Below are 13604 nucleotides of genomic sequence, written 5' to 3'. Positions count from 1 at the left end.
TCGCACGTCTCCTCTCTTGGCATCTCGGCCGGCGTTTCCAGAGCGGGCGCCTGCATGGGGCTGAGAGAGTCACGCGACCTCAGCTTTCAGCGCCAGAAAAGGGTTTATTCGACTATTCAGGAGGATATTCATCCGTTTTTCTGTCTGTTTGTGATCTTGTCGTCTGTTAGACTTTATCTTCTATGATATTTATATTTGGAAAACACATCAAGTCACTTTTTTCTCATCGTGAGGCCGAAGCTTTTGGATCTTTATGTTACTGATCCGAACTTTTCAATCTTTTATCAAACAATAAAGAAAAAATAAATGACTAGGAACTAGACCTCATTGACTAGAATCTTGACAGGAAACTTGACTTCAATTACGTGAAATTTGACTAAGAACGTGACCTTAATGACTTGAGGTTTGAATGGAAACTTGACCACATTGACTAGAATCTTGACCTGAAACTTGACTTCAATGGTTTGATCTTTGACTGGATATTTGACCTTAATAACTTGAGCTTTGATTTGAAACTTGACTTTGGTGACTTGAATTTCGACTTAAAACGTGACCTCAATGACTTGGAAGTTTGAATGGAAACTTGACTTCATTGACTAGAATCTTGACCCGAAACTTGACATTAATGACCTGATTAACTTGAAATTTAAAATAAATGATTTGAACTTGACTGGAAAATTAATCTCAATGCCTTGAATTTTGACACAAAACTTGACCTCAATAACTTGAGCTTTGACTTGAAACTTGACTTCAGTGACTAGAATCTTGATTTCAAGCTCGACCTCAGTGACCCGTAGGTGGAATGTTTATTCAACTATTCAGGAGGATATTCGTCCGTTTTTCTGTTCTTGTTTATCATTTACAGGATCTTGTCTTTATTTTCTATTATGTTTTCTCTTATTGTCAGAAAAAACAACTTTCAAACGCTGCTTTTATGTTGTATTTTTCTCATGTCATTTGTAGTCATTCTGAACATTTGGTTTTTGATTAATTTTATTTAAACTTTTCAATCTTTTATCATACAATAAAGGAAAATAAAAATGTCAGAAAACACATTTAAAAGCCTTAAATAAGGAAGCGATGTGCAGGAAGCCGTGTGTGAGTGGGAGTTTCCTCCGTCTGCATCCTTTTGATCAGGAGCTCGACTCGGATGGAGGAAGAATCCGAACTGCTGGACCTTCCTGATGAGGTCTCTGCTGCATCACCAGACATAAAGTCTTTGACAGAATCACTAAAAACACAGATTTTAAGTTAAACTTTACAGCTTCCCCATCACTTAGTTTTATATCATTTGTATTTAAAAACCTGCTGCATTCTCCTCATGTTTTCTCAAATGTGTCAATAAAGTTTTTCTTTGGACCCTAAAAATCAACAAAAGTGATGGTTGGACACAATCCTTCCAGATATTTATTATTTTTACGTACAATGTTTAAGTGTGCTAAAGATACAATAAAAAAATACAAACTTTTCTCATTTAATCATGTTTAATTGGAGTCTTGTGGAGACATGTTATTTATTTATTTTTTAAATACAACTATTTTTGATTGCAGAAAATTTAAAAAAGTGTCTATTCATCCAATTACCTTCTTTTCTTTTTACTTTTCTCCCTTCTCAACCGTTAACAGGATAATTCCAGTAGATTCTGAAGGAGAAAAGCGGCTTTTCTCCTTCAGAATCTACTGGAATTATCGTTGAAAAGTTAATCAAAGAACATAAACACTGGAGTTCCAGAGTTAAAGGGTTAAAGCATCGGTTTATTTTCCATTTACGCACTCAAAAATATATTTTCATCCGTTTACTCTTCTATTCCTCCCCGTTCAGTCCATTTATTCATGACTTTTTCTCCACATTCGACCATCAGTCTGCTCCTCTAGAAGGACAGAAGAAACCAAAACCAAAACCAAAGATGGAGTGGTCACAGAGAGGTCATTAAAGACTGATCAGCTCAAACTAGGACGGCAGGAAGAGGCTTTATCTCCAGCAGATGAAGGCTCAGCATGTCCGTCGTGTGTCAGCTGTTTTAAAGGTTCCCTCTGGAGCGCTGCAGTAATCTACCACCTTATCAGGAAAATCTGATTTTTAAGACCTGTTTGTTTGGAAACACGAAAGTTACTTTTATAAGTAGTCAATGTGTGTGTGATTTGTGTTGACTGAGGGGAGAAGAAAGGATGGTTGAATAGGAATCCAAATTTCATAAATGCTAAAGTGAGACTACGTGGTTTTGATCTGTAGCCCGATTGGCTCTTTTACTGTTAAAGGTTACGGACCACTGAAGCTCCCATTGCGTGTGGAGAAGCTATCTTTTTATCTTTAGGCTTTGACTGTATCCCGTTTAAAATGCACAGAAGATCCGGATGATGTTGAGAGTTAAGTTTATTTATTTTGAAAAGCTCCACAAAAGCATCTTTAATCACGTCTTCATGTCTGGGATTTTCAGTCTTTTTCTTTTTTCTTACGGCGATCGTTACTTCCAGGAGCTGCATCTGAATGTCTGTTTTTAGCCCAGTTTGATGTCTTGCTGTCCCGCATTAGTCCACGGAGAGAAAAATAAAAACGATAATAATAATGTCTCCATGCGAATAACAAAACATCATAAAGTTCATGAGGAGAACGATCAGATTCTCAGCCATATTTGTTTTGGACGGCACTTCTTCTTCTTCTGTGTTTCTGTCAGCAGCAAATACTGATGCACAAACCTACAGCACCCTCTAGTGGTTGTTAGTGGGAAAATATTGTATATTAGCCTATTTATGTAAAAAAAAATCACAAATGAGTCGCTCTTGAGTATAAATTGCTTCCCTGGCCAATCTATTAAAAGAAAAAAACGCGACTTATAGTCCGGAAAATACGATAACTCTGACATCCTCTCTTCCTCCATCAGCAGTTTCGCATTGTAAACTCAGTCTCTCCGGTGAAAACTCTTTCCCTGTTTCCGTCCTCTGCTTTACTTACTGGTCCATGAGAACAACTCTAAAAAAAGAACATGCTTAAATATTCAAGAAGAAATGTTGTAGTGGTTCGCACTCTCGCCTCAAAGCGAGAAAGTCCCGGTTCAATCCCCATCTGGGACCTTTCTGAGTGGAGTTTGCATGTTCTATCTCTGTAGAGATTAATAAAGTCGATTTGATTCTATTCTATTCTATTCTATGCATCTCCAGGCCCGTCAGCTGCCTCTCACAGTCCAGAAACAGGCTTCATTGGTTTTTTAGACTTTACCTTTTCCCATAGATTTTCATTTTAGTGGTTATGTTTATGTGATGGACTTGTTAAACAGCATTCTCATGACCTTGACATGAATCTTGTTTAATCTGTTTAAATAAATATTCAGACTTAGTATTCACTTGTAAGCTGGAATTTCCCATTCCCTCCCTCCACACCTGCACCCACCTGTCTCCTGTAAAGATGCTCTGTTGTTCTCCAGAGCCTCAGCTCTTCTCTTTTGCTTCACTCCTCTAAATGTTCCTAACATTTCTCAGCCTTTCTCCAGTTTCTCACAGTCTCTGACATTTATAATCTCATCTGTAAATTCAAACCCTCCACTTGTCAGTTAGAAACCCTCCCGACATCTTTCGGTTAAGCCCTGGTTTACCTCCCTGCTCCCTTTCATCGTGGCTATAATTCACTCCTCCTTTGTGACTGGAGTTTCTCCTTTGTTCCTTCAAGCCACAACTTTATACCTATTTAAAAACTAAATCCACTTTAAATTCAAATAAAGTATCCTCCGGTATCTCCAATTGACCATTTATTTGCAAAGTTCTTGAAAAAATATCAGTTTCTACTTTGTTTCCTGAACCTTCCCGGTTTGTCTCTGTGTCTATCGTAGCTCTGGAGTGGATCTTCTACCAATAGTTTCTGACCTCCTCATGGCAGCAGGTTCATCATCCGCTTCTTTAATCTGACACTTTTGACACAGTTTCTCACTTGGCTCCACTGTTTTTTCTTTTGGCATTTCTCACACCTCTCTGAACAGGTTTGAAGTTTTTACCTTTGGGGCAAACTTAGTTTATTTGAGCTGACCAATCAGGTGTCTCTGTGAAAGTAGGTGGAGCCTGCAGGCCTCCAAGGGTGTGGCCTTCAACAATCTATTGGTGAGATGTGTTGCCATAAAAACTGAGATTGACTTGAACAAATCATTGTTTACTGAGAGGGGTGTGTAACGGCAAGAGTCTGGCGATACGATACGTATCGCGATACATGTCTCACGATATGATATATATCGTGATATGTCCCCAGACTGTACCAGAGCTATTTTTTACACTGTTCTTTAGAGAGTATGAGTTAGAAAAAACTACATGAACATTAATGCACATTTCCTGTTAATAAAAATGTAAAAGTATTTTTTTATAATTATCACAACGCTAAGCACTGCGATAGTATTCATGCACAAGTTGTTTTTGTCAATGCATTCATGGTGCTTTTATTTTGGTAAATTAAGACATACATATTTGTTTTTAAAGGCAACAATCAAAATTGTCTGTTTTCCACAAAAGAATATTTTTCAATTTAAGAAAAAAATAAAAATAGAATGAATGTGCCATAACCAATAAGATTCTAAAAGTATGATTGAGGAAGTAAAGTAAAGTAAAGTTGGGGCTTCAATGGAAAACAAAAGTTTGCTCATAAATAATTAATTAAATCTTGTTAACAGTTCAAATCGATATACGTGTCGCTAAATGAAATATTGCGATATAAATCGCATTATCGATTTCCCCCCACACCCCTATATACTGACGATGTCTGCCATCACACCCTGTCCAGTTCTCAGATACTGTCATTGTATGTCCCACCCCAAAAGGGGGCGGAGTCTCCAGACATGCATTAACATAATTTACTTTAAATCTCTTTTTAAATGTTAAAACTCACATGTTGGATTTGTTCTGCTCCAAGCTTTTATTTTGAAACACCATCTTTTGCTGTTTTTCTACTTTGTTTTTATTTACTGATTTCTTTTTAACATTGTCTTAATGTTACCTGAAAGGAAGAAGTAAAGTAAAGAAGATAATGTATTTATGTCATTTATATTCATCTTTTATTAATCCAGAAACATAAATATAATCATCAAATAATAATATTATAATAGAAGTATAATAATGATATAAAAATAATAATCATCATCAAATATCTACATCCTGGAAAAATGTTTTTAAGAAATCGTGGTGATGGTAACCGTCCAGAAATGACCTAAATACCCTTTAAATCTGGTCAAACTTTCAGAATAAAAGCACCATTCTCATGATTTCATGCTGTTTTCCCTCCATTGATTCTACGTTTGTATTCCCTTTATTGCCGTTCTGCAGCACCTCTAAACATAAGAATACATGTTTCTTAACGCTGAGCGACAGGAGCGTTTGCTCTAAACGCGTTTCTCACCTCAGGGTGCTTTTTACGCATCGTTTGAGTTGAACACTAATTTTATCGCTGAGTTTTAAAAGCTACAAAGAGAGACCTTTTACACATTTAACCAAACTCTTTGGAAAATAAACTTTCTTCTCACCCATAAAGGTCCTGAAACTTTTCTTTTTTGAAGCAAGTAAAGAAAGAAACATTCTGCTTTGACATCCATCTTCCCTCCAAGCCCCTCATAACTTATTCATATTTCAGGGGTAATTTTGGTCCCTGTGACTGAAAGCACTTTGCAGCAGGGCGTGTCTGGTTTAGAGGAGAAATCTGAAATGCAAATACAATCCAGTTATTTATAAAGTGCCGGTTCACAACCGAGGTATAGCGCCAAAGCGCTGAATAAAAGGCAGAAATCTGAGCTTTATTCATCGGGATTTTAATGATCCAATTCAGTCCAAACAGGTTTTCTTTATTTAATGATACAGGCCTAAATAAGTGACCAACAGATTCCACCGAAGGATTACGGTGTAATCATTTTATTGAGCAAAACACAAGCGTAGCGGATGGATCTACGACACGTGACCTCATCTTTAACAGATGTGGTTAGTGAAGAATGCAGATGTTTTACCTTTTTCTTTGTTTTTTAATCGGTTTCCTCGGGTCGTTGTTGTAAATGAGAAATTGTTCTTAGTTGATCTATGTAGAGAAATAAAAAATGTTCAACTTGACGTGTCAAGAATGAGTCAGATGTTGTGGTGGAGAATCCAGTAGTTTTCAAGAATAAAACTTCCCCCAGAAGCAGATTATAATTATGTTAGCGTAAACTCTGTAAGAACAACAATATTAATTAATAAACGAGACAAGACACAAGAATGTCATTTCTGTGGAGGGCAGCTCAATGACAGGATGTTCGGTGTGCCTGTCGGAGCAGCTCTGAGCTCTCATATCCCGTTTTCCAGGAAGGGGAACATCGCAGACAGACCAGTTTAATTTGAAGGTTCTTCCAGTCCTCCAGCTGCTCCTCCTCTACACCTTCATGACCTTTCACAAGATGATTCCTCCGCACCTTTCTGACCTCCCTCTGGCTCTCTCCGCTCCTCCTTGACTTTGTTGCTTTGTGACGGTCAAACAGCTGATTTTCCTGGCGGTTCTTTCATATTTCGTTGACGATCTTTGGAGACAAACTCAGAGACTTGGAAGATAAAATTACTTTACAATCGTATTAACTTTACTTTATGATGTTGAATTTGGAAATAACACTTTATTTCAATGAGATAATTAATGTGATTATTGCTCATGCATGAAGTGAACGGCTCCAAAATGCTCATTAGGGTCTGGCGAGGAGCAGGTCTGGTCAGATAAGCACAGCCGGTAATGAGAGGGACCCACATATAAACCAACTGCTCTTTATGCACAAAACAACTCACGCTTCATCTTTGTGTCGCTGTGTCTGCATTACTCACAGATGAAATACTGTTTTTCTTCATCTCTGCTCATTATAATCAAACATGGCAGCTCCAAATCAGATTTTCGCCTCCACGATGCTCTTCCAGCGGCTCCAGGCTTCCAGGTTTGCTCCTGGCTGCTTACCGGCTGCTGATTGGACGGAGGTGGGGGGGCAGCTAAGACCACACCCAGATCTGTGCTGGAAACAGCAGGTGTCAAAGAAATAATGAACTGATCTTTTATAAACAGATTAGGAGTTGTAGCACAGAATGAACGGCTGCACCGTTGACAACGACCACCTTCCCGAATCCTCGCCGTGACCGCACACTCACATCCACGGCGCCGTGCATGAATGTGCTCTTGTTGCTTCTCTGGGTTTGCATGTGAAAAAGCTTTGTTTATTTATGCCAGCGTGGAAGTTTAACGAAGCGCAGCTAAGCGTCTCTCTGAATGCGGTCACCATCAGCGAGCTGGTTCCTAGAAACACTCCGGCTGCGTCTGCCGCTGCGAGATCTTTCGCCGGTAACCCGGAGTCGACGACAGCTGTGTGAGTTCCTGTCATGGTTCTGATGCACAGACTTCACTAAAAACACTTTTTACTGCAGTTCTTTCTGTTGATGCGTTTTAAAGCATTTAGCTTCTGTTTCTGCTGAGAAATGGATGCAAACACCAACTTTAGTTATTTGGATCGCGTACAAATAAAGAGCTTTAAGTTTGGATGAAAAATATGCATTTTTGTTTAAATTTTTACTCAAAACAAGTTTGAAAATATATATTTCCTTGTTATAAATGACTAAATCTGCTAATGGAACTAGGAAAGTTTGTCTTAGCAGGTTTTATTCAAATAAATTGTTAAATTCTGATCTTTTTTGGACAAATTTTGATCTTGAAATTTGCTATAAACACTTTTATTTAACTCTGGTACTATTATGAAAAAGTTTTATATCTTTTTTATTCAAATTTTAGGTGCTGCCACTAGATTAATACTAGATTTACACATTTTAGGATAAAGTTGTCAAAATTATATGTAAATTATGAGTAATAAAAAGTGTTTCATTTGAAAATTAACAAGATTTTTTTAAGCTAAAAATGACTAAATATGATATTCAAACCTAATTGTGTTGAAAAATATGTTTGCATCTACTTATTAATTACATTTATGTTAGTTTTCACTTATTGCAAATGTGAAATCATCTTTAAAGTAGAATCTAGACGAGGTAATGAGGTTATAGTTTGTGTTTTTGCTCTGAACACATTTTCCTTGAATGAAAGCGAGTATTTGATCTCATCAGTCGTCACTCAGACTCTCACCAGGTGATCCGGGTTTGTTAGCTAGAGTTCTGGTCCAGCAGGGTTCAGGTGGTTCTGGTGAGGCTTAGATCCCGTGTGATCATCAGTCACATGGAGTACGGTCAAATCCACAAACCGTTTCTCCTGATGAAAACTTTTGATTTTGACAGTGAACAGTTTGGATTCAATATTTTAGTTTTTTATCAATGACATTACTGACAGTTTTTACTTGGATGGAGCTCAACTCTTCAGGTTCTAAAAAACACAAACAGATTTTTAATTATAGTTTTAAAGTAAAATTATCAGATTTTTAGGCCAACAAGATAGAAATGATGAGAAAAGATGCTCAACGACACTTTTAGACGTGCAGGATTATTGATAGAGAAATGGGGGGATGGCCCCACACAGCTCACACAATGCATGATGGGAGATTGTCTCTTCACGCTGCAACAACATAGTTCCACATGGTTAACCGCGGGCTGCTTTGACACTGGGGGGCCCGGTTCTGTTGGTGCCAAAGTTCTGGGATGGAACTGTAGCTCTTAAGTTCAGTATATCTATAGAAACGGATCCTTTGTCTTCTGATGACAGAGCCCTTAGAGTTTAGAAAAATGCAAAAGTGTTTCGTCTCTCAGCCCAGCTAATTGTGTTTTTCTGTGTCTTCAGCATCACTTGGTACAGGTCTGGTCACCATGGCAACAGGCTGCCCTGACAGAAACAGCGTTTACATGCAGTCAATTAAGGAGAAGCTTTGTTCTCCTGTAGTCTTGCTGCATCACGGTGTGAGTTCTACCCGCCTGAAACACCAAAAACTGAACCGTCGGACTGAAAACACCTTCAGATCCAAAGCAGTGGAGGCAGTTTTTCATGCTTTCGTTATTCCTTCAGGGACTAAACCTCCAGATTCTTTAGAATTACGGGAGCCAAAAGATGTGAGGACGTGTCCAGGCCAGATGTTTTCATGATGTTCCAAAAGGATAATCAGGCTAAAGAATAAAAGAAGTCTTAAAGGATTCTTTCAACCAGATAATTCTGATAATTGTCAGAAACTTTCTCACTTCTTCAGAAGAATTTAACTCATCCAGCTGTTAATGTTCATGAAGCATCAACTACAGTTGGTTTTAGTTTGAACTGACCGCTCCAAAACACTTTGTTTTTTATGATGAACATGTTAGTGTCCTTCCTCTTTGAAGTCTCTTTAATCCAGATTTGAAACCTTAAACTTGGAAGATTGCTCAGATTTGCTCTTCATATGGATGAAGATCTGCATTTTAGAGTTCTTTCAGATTCAAATACACCACAGACTGTGATTCTTTTTGAGTTTTGTTAAACGGTAGAATCATGGTTGGGGTTCGTTTGGCTTGAATTTTTTTGGTTTTGGTTAGAATCCAAAACTACGTTCACACTGGACATGTGGTGTTTGTTCAAGAATGTGTTAAGCGGACACTGTCAGCACCAGGTGTTCACATTGAACACTGTTTTCCTTTTTCTCCAGTGGTACGCCACCTACAGCTGGAAGACGTTTGGTGAAAAATGTCAGCGACTCTTGTTCCAGACTTTTCCTCTCACAGCTCTATTCCGATATATGACAGACAGACTTGGTGTCGCAGAAATCTGGTCACAATTATGAAATTGGTCAAAGTTCAACTGGTTTAACTTTCAATGCGTGTTTTGTACGTAGATCCCAAAAACTGTCTTCAATACCTACATATCAATGCGTGAGCGTGAGATTTTTCAACAAAGACAACCATTTATGCCTGTTTACATAGTCTTTTCATTGGAAGGGTTGCTTTATCACTCCTCGTCAAGGCCGGGGTGAACTTCAACCTCCATAAAACTATTGTAAAATTAGAAAAAAACAGTCAGTTCCTTCAATGTTTTTCTTGGTTTGCACACCTTGAAAGTTCAAAGAAACTCAGCAGAAGAGAAACCACGTTTTGTTTTGTATTTCTATGATTTCCAGGGGTGAAATCCACTTTACTGGAATGATCTTCCAGGATAATAATGAAGGAACGGTTCGATTGTTAGATCTCTGGCAGCTTCCACAGCTGATCGGTTCCTCCCAGACGGAGGTTAACACCTTCTTTAACTCCAACAACTTTCCTGATTCAGCTCCACACTAGAGCTGCCACGATTGGTCGATTAATCGATGACTACTCGACTACTAAAATAGTTGACAACTAATTTAATAATCGATTCGTCGTTACTTTGTATTATATAGAGTCAGAGTGTAGTAAAGTTAAAAATTATTATGGCATTCTGCTAGCTTTTTGGACTATTTTAGCATTTAGCAAGGTTTTTATAGGCTATTTTGGAGTTTAGCTAATATTTCAGCTACATGCTAGCTGTTTTGGCTAATTATGGATTTTTTTCAGTTTTTTAGGCTAATTTGAATTTTAGCTAATATTTCAGGTGTGTGGTAGCTGTTTTGGCTAATTGTGGATTTTTCAGTGTTTTAAGCTAATTTGGCATTTAGCTTCAGCATTTTCAGCTCTCAATTTCAGCATCTTCAGCTATCAGCATTCATACTAGCATTATCACAGGTAATGCTATATATCTAGTTAGTTAGCATAAAGCTAACAATGGTTAAGATGTGCTTACATCCAGTTTCCCCATGACCCGATCAGTCGACTAATCGGATAAAATAATCGGTGATTAGTCGGCTATTAAAATACTCGTTTGTGGCAGCTCTACTCCACACAGGAGCTCCGTGATGTTTCTGACCAAACATGAACATTTCCTCCAATCACGTCACCAGAGCTATGATTACAGGCTCCCCAGCAGTACATTTGTTCTGTCCTAGTGAGCAGATTTGGCTTTCGGGAGTCGGCCCCCCGCGGCCGCTCCGTGAGGGGGCGAGAAGTTCGCACTTGGCCTGCGTGGCGCAGCAGCAGCAGGGGTGCGAGGTCTCTGCAGGTGGTGCAGCAGCTTTCATTGATCGCTGCGACCGAACTCAGAGGACACGCATCGACGTCTGATGTCTCAGCTCAGAGATGCCGTGATTTCCTCCGGATCCATGAGCTTCACGGGCGCCGCGTCATGTTGATGTGGCCGTGAAGGAAGAAGAAGAACCATCAGTCACTTTGTTCCAAAGCTGCGGTTCTAAATAAATGGAAACGATTCGGCAACTTGGAGAAAACAAAAAGCGTAGAAAGCCAGGAAGAAAAATGAGTCGGTATGAAGAACAGAGCAGAGTCCAGGGGGCCAATTAGCTGAGCGTGGCATGGAGATCTGAGGAGTGTGGGAGCAGCTCCATCAGGAATGCTGACGCATGTCTTAGTTTCCTTTTGCAAACATACAAATTGTGAGATTTTTATAAGTTTTGGAGCAGATTGGATTAGTTCTCCCAGTGAAGAATGGGAATGCAGAGACCATAAACTCTGGTTGCTATGAAAAACTCACCACAGATCTGTGGGAAAATGTACGGTTGCTAAGGGCTCCTACCTTCTTCATTCTTGGGACTTAAAGCAGAACTCCTGCTGCTTCTGTTGGTGGTGTGAATGATGACCTGCCCTGCAGACGGCCCACAGGAGGCGGGGCCTGTTGATATGCAGGACGGCTGTAATGTGTCATGATGAAAAAGCTTTCATTACTGTTTTCAGTACCTGTGAGGCTGAAGCATCACTTTAACACATTCAGACTATTTCAGTTTAGGTTCAATAGTGTTTGTTTCTGCAGAAGAATCACATCAGAGTTCATTTAAGTTGTGGTCCAGGAAATATTGATGTTGTTGTCTAATCTATTGAGGATTTTAGTGATTTGTGGAAACATTTTTCCTTTTTTTTTACATATCCGCCACATAAACTCAGCTAAAGCTTAGGCCTCCTGAACTTTATGATTTTTTTAATTTTGTTTTCATCGAGACAATAATAAAAAGATCCTTTAGTTACCTCAAGCTAAACTCACTGTCAATCACATACCCAGACCACACCTCCTCCGCTAGCCCTGCCCCTTTTTTTTTCAATTTTTCAAAGCTGTGCTGAGAGTGGAGTCGGCCTCCAACTGCCCTGTTTGGTGACCCTTTAAAGGTCTCATATACACATTGCTTTTACTCAATCAAATTCATCGTCCTTTTATTTTGGTAAATTAAGAAACATTTGTTCTTAAAGGGAACAGTCAACATTGTCTGATTTCTGCAATAAAACATTTTTTGTTATAAGTCAAAAAAGGTGGAAAACAAAAGTAAGATCATTAAAGATCGCCCCAAAATAATAAATTAAATATCACCACGTCTGCATTTTTAATAGATACATGTATCACTAAATAAGTATCGCGATATGTCAGTGAATCGATTTGTTTTATTACACCCCTAATTTTAACAATAACAGTAGAGATCCATAAACAAAATTTACTTTTTACATTTTTAGTGCAGATTATTTGACAACCGGTCAAAAAAAAAAGAAATTTCTCTTCTGTTGTTAAAAAAATTCCATATAAGGTGAACTCTTTGAGGAATTGTTACTTTAGATTATATTTTGATATTTACATTGATTCCAGCTTCTTATTGTTGTTTTATTTCAAAGAGCAGCAGGAAATGATTTTCAATAAACACTGAGTGCTGCTGCGTGTCATTAAAGGCGACGTCATTTGGGACATTCACCTCCACGCTATGAAAAGGTCAGGAAACAGTAATGTTAGTGTGGAGCCAAACAAATGTCACTGAAACGCACAGACAGGAAGTCTAAGAGCACCAATCCTGGAAGAGTTTCAAAATAAAATGCCACACATGCGCTAAACTTGTGAAATAACTGGTTTGGCAACAGAGATAATTCAGAAGTTATGCATTTTATTTTTTCACGACTGATGTTAAAAAAAGAAGAAGATGGATTCAGATGGATTTATCGTTTGATTTTTCTCGTCTGTCTGCTTTAAATCTCAAATTTGTCCTCCAGCTTATTCATGTTTGTTGCAATACTAAAGGGATTTAATAAAGATATCAAACAAAAACAAATACTTGGTGTGCATAAAAGATTTACTGGATTTACTCTGGGAGACTTCTGTGTTTTCCTTCAAAATAAAAGTTTTTTTTTTACAGGAACAGTGATTGTAGCTCAATTTTACTGTCACAACAAAATAGTTCATCTGCTCTAATAACCTCATTTTTATAACCCTTTAAAGATCCTAAATGGTTGACATGAAATAAATACAAAACCCCATATCTATAATACTTTAGTATTTGTTGTATTTTTGTTGTTTTCCTGACAGTGAACAGGAAGTTGTAAAAATTCCTTCATCTCCACATTCGTTTATTTTTATAGATTTGCTTCTTTTTAAAGAAGTGCGTCTCTCCGCCGCTGCAGTACGCCAGCAGGATGAAGGTCACTGTGAGGAGATAGCTGAATAGAAATAAAAAGTGTGCTGTTGGGGGTGTAAAGGTCTTTAATAACCAATTTTAGGAGACGAGCTCAGTGTGAGGGACTCACTCTGCTTTGACCCTTTTTCTCCTCCGCTGAAGTGAGTCTGAAGGCCAGACCGAGCCCACCGATGGAACGAGAATGATGAATTGTGGGTCAGTCACACAATATATC

General features: G+C 38.3%; 1 protein-coding gene across 7 annotated transcripts in view; it reads left to right on the top strand.

Annotated features, from left to right (window-relative positions):
• htr4 (5-hydroxytryptamine receptor 4) overlaps nt 1-13604 on the top strand; it is a 167716-nt gene that overhangs the window by 73179 nt on the left and 80933 nt on the right. The window lies entirely within an intron of this gene.

Source organism: Oryzias melastigma, linkage group LG10 (genome assembly GCF_002922805.2).
Source record: "Oryzias melastigma strain HK-1 linkage group LG10, ASM292280v2, whole genome shotgun sequence".
Classification (NCBI taxonomy): domain Eukaryota; kingdom Metazoa; phylum Chordata; class Actinopteri; order Beloniformes; family Adrianichthyidae; genus Oryzias; species Oryzias melastigma.
Note: the sequence above shows the minus strand (reverse complement) of the source record. Positions and strands in the feature narration are given on the sequence as shown.